General features: G+C 43.1%; 1 long non-coding RNA gene across 1 annotated transcript; it reads left to right on the forward strand.

Moving 5' to 3' along the window:
• The first annotated feature begins 951 nt into the window (after positions 1–951).
• On the forward strand, positions 952–2,240 carry LOC146785093 (uncharacterized). The gene is made up of 4 exons (XR_014970485.1): positions 952–1,017; positions 1,115–1,178; positions 1,275–1,333; positions 1,590–2,240. It is a non-coding gene; the product is annotated as an uncharacterized LOC146785093 (long non-coding RNA).
• The last annotated feature ends 7,103 nt before the right edge of the window (positions 2,241–9,343 follow it).

Raw genomic sequence — 9,343 nt, forward strand, 5'->3', positions numbered from 1 at the left:
AAGGAGGCAGTAATCACACTTGCTAAGGAAGGCACATAGAGTGTGCCTCTGCACAGCACAGATCTCTGCTCTTGGCCTCATATTCCATTTAGCTCTGTGGTCCTCAGTGTACAGGCAAGATGGTCATGCGTGCTGAGGCCAAAAAGCTAAAAACACAGTAGAGGCGACATGGCTTAAGGTAACTCATATCTGTTGTGGTGGGTGGGCCTGCACACCTAAACTTCTTTCAAAGTGTAAAATCCTCAATGTGTCAGCGCAATGGATTCTCTAGTTAGCGTGCTTTCACGTGTGGGGGATGTGAGTCTACACCCCTATTTGTGACATGAAATGAGAGAGGTTCTGGAACAACCAGTTCCTACGTGAATCACAGCTGTGACCAAAAGGTCTCTTCAAATTTAAATACAAAGTGCAACATATATCATAAAGCTGTGTGAGAAAGAATTCTTTACAATAAAGTTCATTCTGAAAATTGAAAAAAAGGATGCAGAGGTAAATTGCTGGTTGCTTGAATATATTGAAATGCTCAAATATCGATGTACTGTTAATGTCACAATTCATCTAATGTATTACATACATGACAATAGTCTTAAATCAAAATACAATGTTACATAACAGGTCCCAATGCATTTCGGGTTAAACCCTTCGTCAGGGGATTAGTGCAATCGCTGTAAGTTGTGTATACTGTTCTTTTTGTTTCGTCTAGTTGACCTCCTGTGGGAACTACAACAAAAAGCACATATTGTGCTGTTAGCTGAGATCGGAGTACATATTTGAATAAATAGAATTTGCACTCGAGAAAAGAGAAAGTCAATGTACTAGGTTTTACACCTAGTACAGCTTGACACACAGTCCTATTTCCACTCGTTTCATTTTTAACGCAAGTCCTCTGTCGCTGTCGATTACTTTAGAACGCATGGGCTCTCTTGATAAACCTCCCTTCACTTGGCCCACGCACACGCTCTCCCGAGCCTGCTAATGCCGGAAGCATCTTTGAAGAAATACAGACCTTTTTCGAAGGTGAGACGCAGTAACGAATTCTCGTCACATAGCCTTAGGCAGTGAATTTTTAATTAACATCGCAGTGTACGAGTCACTTCTGGTGCTTGTGTTACAGGCACGGTTCGCGTAGATCACGGCGGAGTTGTGTTACGGTTTAATACACCTAACAACGGCGACGGGTGAGTTTTCAACATTATGTAGTTCTCTAGGATGCTAGATAACATGGGCATGCTGTACCTGGCGGCAATAGCTTACAGTTTATATTTTGTCTACAGATGGTTTCTTAACCAACATGTTGAGCACCTCGTATTTTACAAGGCTCGTTTCTTTTATGGTAAGCGGATAACCATCCACTAGGATGTTTGCTTAGTCACCTCATTTTGACTTATCTTTACTTTTCGCACTCTTTTATAATTTACGTACACCTTTCGGTGATTCTTAACAGTTCCTAACAGTTTTAATACTGTTTATCTCCCACAACTATTGGTATCCAGGGTCATTGACTTTCTCTTTTCTCGAGTGCAAATTCTATTTATTCAAATATGTACTCCGATCTCAGCTAACAGCACAATATGTGCTTTTTGTTGTAGTTCCCACAGGAGGTCAACTAGACGAAACAAAAAGAACAGTATACACAACTTACAGCGATTGCACTAATCCCCTGACGAAGGGTTTAACCCGAAATGCATTGGGACCTGTTATGTAACATTGTATTTTGATTTAAGACTATTGTCATGTATGTAATACATTAGATAAATTGTGACATTAACAGTACATCGATATTTGAGCATTTCAATATATTCAAGCAACCAGCAATTTACCTCTGCATCCTTTTTTTCAATTTTCAGAATGAACTTTATTGTAAAGAATTCTTTCTCACACAGCTTTATGATATATGTTGCACTTTGTATTTAAATTTGAAGAGACCTTTTGGTCACAGCTGTGATTCACGTAGGAACTGGTTGTTCCAGAACCTCTCTCATTTTAAGGTAACTCATGTCAGGGTACATATTCACAACATCAAGCAGGGGATATTCCCTTCCCAATACATTGTATGTTGTATATGTGGCAAAATGGCAGCACATGCATATTTGTAAAGTTTATTTTCCATAATAATGCTCACAAACATATTTGGCAATGCTGGTGTTGCTGAGTGTTTTTGTGGCTGTACTTGGTTATAGAGAAAAAGAAATGTGTAACATGAAAATTCTCTGAAAATAAATCACCTAAACCATTTTTTCAAAATTTCCAAGATGAATGCTATTTACTACTTGGTCAAAACAATTAATAGAATATTAGAATGTCTTTTTAAATAGCTTTTCACTAGTTTTTTAAGGTGTGATTAAACATGAAAGTGGTCGTTTTTCTATAAAGTCATTAAGAGGGGTGGTATGCACAACGTTATTTCTCTGGTTACTCTGTTTTACCAAATTTGAAAAGTTGCATGCGTAACTGGGCGTATGCCTTGCCCATGGCACCTCATGATAAACAAATGATGTGGGGAACGCAATGACGCTCCGCTCCCAGTCGTACTGCTTAAATGGATACAAGATCCTGATAGTCATTCCACTGGATATTTTCTCCATATAATTCCAAAATAATCCACATTATTTGTTCAAAAATTATGATGTTTTCCTTTTCTAATCCACATGTATGGCGTCTTGCATTTTTATATGCTTCCCATATTCAAGTGTGCCCATCCGGACCTCTTCTCGAACACGAACAAAAACTTGCAAAGAATCTTTCAGAGCAGCATTTCTTTTATTCAACCCAATGCATTTCGGGCTTATCCGAGCCCATCATCAGGGGTAACTGTAAATTAACACATCAAGACATATCAACACATTTTTCTATAAAGGCCACACAGATCTGTTTTTCCTTCACTCCATAGCGCCTCTTGTCAGTGAGTGATGTTTCCCTTTTTTAAGTACTCTTCGTGGTTAAAACATCCAGAATTCCCATTCCCTTTTTTCACTCCTTCATTTCCTCTCCAACGTTCGTTCTCACTCCTCCCTCCTCGTTTTCATTTACCCTTCCCATTTCTGTTACCATTTTCAAAATAGCCCCCCTCACCACCATGTCCTTTTTTAGGTCGAAGCCTACCAGGCAGAATCTGGTTTGCTAACAATTTCTTTTGGTTATTCTGAAAGCTTCCCTGGGTACAGCATCCATTTTAGGACAGCATCCATTTTAGGACATTATCATTCCTCATCCATCATGCCTACTTCTCTTCCCTCATCCCTGGTTCTTATCCTTTATCCTGAATTCTCATTCATCATCCCTACTTCTCTTCCATCATCTCTACTTCTCATCCATCATCCCTACTTCTCATCCATCATCCCTACTTCTCTTCTATCATCCCTACATGTCATTCCTCATCCCTACTTCTCATCCCTACATATCATCGCTCATCCCTGCTTTGCAAACATACTTCTCATGCTCCATTCTTATATCTCATCCATCATCCCTACCCGAATTTACACAATCCCTGCTTTTCATCCCTACTTCTCATCCATCATTCTTACTTCTCGTCCATCATCCCTACTTCTAATCCCTACTCCTCATTCATCATTCCTACTTCTCAACCCTACTTCTCATCCATCATCCTTACTTCTCGTCCATCATCCCTACTTCTCATCCCAACTCCTCAACCAACATTCCTACTTCTCTTCCCTACTTCTCATCCATCATCCTTACTTCTCATCCATCCATCACCCCTACCCCTACTTGTTGTCTGTAATGGTAATGTTTGAGAAGCAGGGATGAGAAGTAGGAATGATGAATGAGGAGTAGGGATGAGAAGTAGGGATGATGGACAAGAAGTAAGGATGATGAATGAGAAGTAGGGATGAGAAGTAGGAATCCACTACAATCCAGCCCAATCCAATGCACTCTAATGCAATCAACCCGACTCCACTCCAATCTACCGCACTCTGCCCGATCTACCCTACTTAATCAACCCTATCCCAATCTACCCCACCCCACTCCACTCCAATCTACACCACTCCATTTCAATCTACACAAATCTAGCCCACACCATACAAATCCATTCAATCTATCACAATCGGCCAAACTCCACCCCAGTCTACTCCACTCCACTTCAATCTACCCACTCCTTTCCAATCTACCCCAGCCTACCCCACTCCACTCCGATCCACTCAATCAACCACAATCTACCCCACTCCATTCCAATCTACCCCACTCCACTCTAATCTTCAAAACTCCACTCCAATCTACTCCAGTCTACCCCACTCCAATCCAATCCGCTCAATCTACCACAATCTATGCCACTCCACTCCAATCTACACTAGTCTACCCCACTCCACTCCGATCTACTCCAATCAACCCGAATCCACTCCAATCTAATCTACTCCACTCCAATCTACCCCACTTCAATCTACCCTACTTCAGTCTACCCTACTCCACTCCAATCTACCCCACTCCAATCTACCCACTCCACTGGAATCTACCCCACTCCACTCCAATCTACCTCAATCTATCACACTTCACACTACCCAAATCTACTCCACTTAACCTTACCCCAATCTATCCCATTCCACTCCAATCTACCCCACTACACTCAATATACCCCAAGCTACTCCACATCAATCTACCCAACTCCACTCCAAGCTACCCAACTCCACACCACTCCAATCTACCCCACCCTACCAACTACAATCTAACCCCTTCAATTCAATGTACGCCAATCTGCCCATCTCCATTCCAATCTACCCCATTCCTTTCTATCAAAATTCAGTCCACTCTGATGCAGTCTACCCCAATCAACTCCACTCCACTAAATTACCCCACTTCACTCAATCTAACCCACTCTCCCCACTCCATTGCAATCTACCCCACTCCACTTAACCCCACTCTGCTCCAATCTACCACACTCCACTCCAATCTACACCACTCCACCTCAATATACCCCACTCTACCCCAATCTACCACACTCCACACCAATCTACGTCATTCCATTCCAATTTATCCCACACTACTCCAATCTATCCCACTCCACTCCAATCTATCACAACCTACCCCACTCCCATTTTACACAATCTACCCCACTCCACATCAATCTACGTCACTCCATTCCAATTTATCCCACTCCACTCCAATCTACCCCACTCCACTCCAATCTACCCCACTCCCGCTCCAATCTACCACAATGTATCTCACTCCACCACAATCTACCCCTCTCTAATCTACCTCACTCCAATCCCCCAATCTACCCCACTTCACTCCAATCCATCCCACTTCACTCCAATCAAACCCATTCCAATATTTCCCACTCCACTCCAATCTACACCACTCCACTCAAATCCACTCAATCTATCACAATCTACCAACTCCACCCCAGTCTACCCCCACTCATCTCCAATCTACCCACTTTACTTTACACAACTCCACTCCAATCTCCCCTAGTCTACCTCACTCCACTCAATCTACCTTAATCTACCCCAGTCCACTCCAATCTACCCAAATCCACGCCAATCTAACCCACTCCACTCCAATCTACCCCACTCCAATCTACCTCAGCCTATCCCACTCCACTCCGGTCCACCCCAATCTAGCTGACTCCACTCTAATCTAACCCAGTCTACCCCACTCCAATCTACCTCACTCCAATCTACCCGACTCCAAACTACCCCACTTCACTCCAATCTACCCCAATCTATACCACTCCAATCTACTCACTCCACTCCAATCTACCCTAATCCATAACAATTATCCACACTACCAGATCCCACTCCAGCCCATCCCAATCTATCCCACTCCAGTCTACCTCACCCCACTCCACTCAAATCTACCTCGCGGCACTCTACCCCACTCCACCCCAATCTACCTCAATTTACCACACTTCACTCGACCCCAATCTACACCACTTCACTCTACCTCAATCTACCCAACTCCAGTCTACCCCATCTACCCCACTCCACTCCAGTCTACCCCAATCTACTCCACCACACTCCAATCTACCCCACTGCACTTCATTCTACCCCAGTCTATCCCACTCCTCCCCAATCTACCCCAGTGTAATCTTCCCCACTCCAATAACTTTTTGCCATGCTAAGCAGTATCCACAACTCTGTACAACATGGTTAAAACACATTGCCAAAGTCCAAGGTTCTCACACAGGGGAGCTCTATTGTCGTTGCCAATGCTTGGTTAAGCTATGTTCCCTGACCAACATTCGCATTGGGGGCCACATTTACTTTCTTTTCAAAACAAATTTTTGTGGTTTTGCTTTGTTAAATTAATATATTTTGTTACCTTCTCTTTCCTCTATTATATTCGACCAAATCGTTTTTGTTAGAAAATATTGTTGCATTTTTCCACTAAATGAATTTTCGGTTATTTGGGTTCTTTGAAATCCGGTTCTGTTTTTCTAGGAATTAAATACTAGAGTTTGTTTAGCTTGATAGTAAAATATATTGTTTGGTTTGCTTTTTCACATGGTAAAGCAAACTTCAAGAAGGCAATGTCAAAAAACAGGTATTTCATTTTTAAGACAATTGTATAAATCGGTGAATGAAAACGTAATGTAAATGCCATCTTTATGCACAATTATTTATATACGTTATCCTTAAAGTGATCATTTTATAAGAGATGTTTATCTTTTAACATTCTTCCAAGCTGTGCAGTAATAATCGATTCAAACCTCCCCCCCCCCCCCCCCCCCCCTCCCCTGAGTAAGTGCCCTGCACACTACGGGGCAGATTTACTGATATGGGTTCAACCTCCAGGTACCTTTCTGCACAAAAACAATTCTCTGAGGCTTTTTCCTTTTTCTGCGTGTGCTGCAGAATGCAGCACAACAGGGCAGTGCAATGCAAGGCAGCGACTTCTGCTGCACTGCGTTACTCCAGATTCACTTTGCCACGCAGAGCCACGCGAACTGGCTCTGCGTGGTATAATAAATCTCACGTAAGAGCTTGCGTTGCCCTTGCATCACCTGGCATGACGCAAGGGCGGCGCAAGTGCGACGCAAGCCCTTGATAAATCTCTTCTATTTTGCTCTTTTCTCCCTCTTTTAAACTAGGTAATCAGAGTATTTGTAAACGGCAAAATATTTACTTTATTCTCAATTTTGGATCAAGTCCTGCAAAATATGAGACGCCAGCCATAATAAATCACTTATGTAAGATTTGCCCTTTTCAGATTAACGTAATTTCTAAGATGATTGCCTTGAAAGTTGAACAATGATCTAAAAGCGACTGGGCGCCCAAAGCACAGTAACGCCCTGCTGTGTGTAGTCCACTCTGCGGTGCAATGCCGCTAACGCAGGATATCTCATTGATTGTCTGTGGCAGGGGGTTACAAGAGGTCCCTTCCAATAGTGCAATAGATATTTTTGGGCCTTATGGAAAGAGCTACCTGGTGCTAATGAAGGGCCACTGCTGTGTTAATCTGTGTACTAGAACTGCAGGTCACCGCATGCCCAGCAGCAGTCTCCATTTTAAAATTCCAAGGCCTGATTCAAGTAAATTCATATTTTTTTGATGCTATGAACTTTCACCCCAAGTGGTCTTGGTAGGTGACGGTCCTGGTAATGGGATAAGAAGAATTAAGCTCATGAAAAAAGTTAGAATTTGAGGAACGTTATAACATGAAAGCTTTTCAGACTTTTGACAAAGCAAGGTAGCTCTGTGCACTTCATTGTTTGATAAACAAGAAGATAGTTTTATAGACACAATCATTTCACAATTTTGTTCACTATTTATAACAGGATAGAAGCAAATTGACAGAAAATACAAAGAAGTATGGGCTAGATATACTAAGAGTCTGCGCGCAAAAAGTGGTCATAAATTGTGCACTGACTTTTAGCGAACGAGCTCTGACCTTGCAAAGTGATCTATGAACTAATAAATTGCGTCGTAATTTCATAATTCATGGGTAGTTGCAGAACAACCTGTTCTTCCCCTTTTGAGGTATCTGGAGCAGTTTAATTGTTTGCCACCGGAATTGCGGATATAAACATTGATTACACCTCTTTCAAATTGCGATTTGGTATGGGTTGCATAACTCATTTTGGGCCAGATGTACGACAGTTTTTCCGGTCGCAAACGGGAATTCGGCCCGTTTGCGACCGCAAAAAACAGTGCTGGTATTTACAAACGCTATTTTGTGAGTCACTGACTCGCAAAATAGCGCTTGCGAGTTGCTATTGGGAAGGGGTGTGCCAAAGGCGTCCCTTCCTAATAGCGAGTTAAAATAGTATGTACCATTGTTGTGCAACCACATTTGTGGTTGCAAAACCATCGCAGTTTACCACCTACTTCAAAGAGTTTTTTTGTAACTTCGCGAAGTTCCGCATAGCAAAACTCCACGAACTATGCCCAGGCCTGGTCAGAACCCTTTCAGAGGGCCACGGGGCATGCAGGGGTTACTGGGCCCAACCGTGGTGGTTGAGACCTTTTACTCCTGATGTCCCAGAGCCCGACCCAATGTAGATCCAGAACAACTGCATCCCTTCTGCACTTTACTCTTTGACTTCCAGTGGTGGCTGTGGTCGAGCAGTCGAGGCTCCCTTGGGGGTTGGAGGAGATATAGATACAGATCAGTGAGAATGACTTATAACTCAAAGTGCAACAGTACGAACAATAAATCACTGACCAGTCAAATACTTGCTTTTATAAGAAAAAGTAGTATTTTATTTCTAACTCTACACATGCAAAGGAATGCGACATTCTGAAGCAACAACACAATCCCCTTGAGGTCGGGGCTCTAGTAGTTGTGAAGCAAATCCCTGTCCCACCATCCTTGTGTAACATGTTCTGGGTTATTCCCTATTCATTGGTTCTCGCCACCAAGGAATACTCACTATTAGGTGGTACTCAAGAGTTAGCCTTTGACTCTTCAGGTTTAGTCAAAAGTGTCTACGGTGCCACAGCACTGTTAGCAGTGAGTCTCCCTGAGCCTAACTGACCCAGTTCACGTCTTACCCACTCTGAAAGCCCAGAAGAGTTCAGCGGTGCAGCAGGTGCACTCAGTGTGGGCATCCACGCGTTCTGCTCTGCCTAGAGAAGTCAGACTGCCCCTTGCCCACGTGGCAGCACCCAGAAATGCAGGCTCTCTCTCCTGATTGGCGCTGTCAGAGTTCTTTAAGTTGTCGGAACCATGCCCAGCTCACAAAAATGCAGTAAGTTGGCTTTGTACAGCAGGGATGGGGGATCCTTTCTTTAGCTTCTGACTGAAGCCTGTGACAATGTGACTACGTCCATGGCGTCTTTGGCAGTCCTTAGTGTGGGCAGATCCCTCACACTGTAGATTCAGCCCACCGAACGTTGCCTTTGTCCCTCCTTCGGGTGGCAGCCTGAATCATTTGGCAACGTTGGTACCA

Source organism: Triturus cristatus, chromosome 11 (genome assembly GCF_964204655.1).
Source record: "Triturus cristatus chromosome 11, aTriCri1.1, whole genome shotgun sequence".
Taxonomy (NCBI): domain Eukaryota; kingdom Metazoa; phylum Chordata; class Amphibia; order Caudata; family Salamandridae; genus Triturus; species Triturus cristatus.